The sequence below is a fragment of the Priapulus caudatus genome, unplaced genomic scaffold, assembly GCF_000485595.1.
Source record: "Priapulus caudatus unplaced genomic scaffold, Priapulus_caudatus-5.0.1 Scaffold4458, whole genome shotgun sequence".
NCBI lineage: Eukaryota > Metazoa > Priapulida > Priapulimorpha > Priapulimorphida > Priapulidae > Priapulus > Priapulus caudatus.
The window spans coordinates 2,970-3,730 of NW_014581519.1; positions in this window are offsets into that span (position 1 = coordinate 2,970).

A 761-nucleotide genomic window follows, 5' to 3' on the forward strand; every position below is an offset into this window, starting at 1 on the left:
ACGAACTCAAATATATATTAGATATATATATTATATAGATTGGATAATCTATATTCTACACTGCCGATGTGTGTGTCTGTAGAAGAATATATATATATATAAGATAATATATCATTATATATATATTATATAGATTAGATAATCTATATTATACACTGCTTATGTCTGTGTCTGCAGAAGAACCAGGCGACCAGCATCATCACGAACCTGCGCGCGACTAACGAGCAGATAATGATGCGCGACCAGGAGGCTGAGCGCAGGGAGGAGAAGGAGCGCGAGAAGGCAGCCGCGAAGAAGAAGATGAACGTGATGCCAGACCGCTCGCCCAGCGTGACGAGCACCAGCATGCTGCAGGTGAGTTAACGAGCGCAGGTGAGGTAACGAGCGCAGGCGAGGTAACGAGCGCAGGTGAGGTAACGAGCGCAGGTGAGGTAACGAGCGCAGGTGAGTTAACGAGCGTAGGTAAGGTAATGAGTACAGGTGAGGTAATGAGTGCAGGTGAGGTAACGAGCACAGGTGAGGTAACGAGTGCAGGTGAGGTAACGAGCACAGGTGAGGTAACGAGTACAGGTGAGGTAACGAGTGTAGGTGAGGTAACGAGCGCAGGTGAGGTAACGAGCGCAGGTGAGGTAACGAGCGCAGGTGAGGTAATGAGTACAGGTGAGGTAACGAGCGCAGGTGAGGTAACGAGCGCAGGTGAGGTAACGAGCGCAGGTGAGGTAATGAGTACAGGTGAGGTAACGAGCGCAGGTGAGGTAACG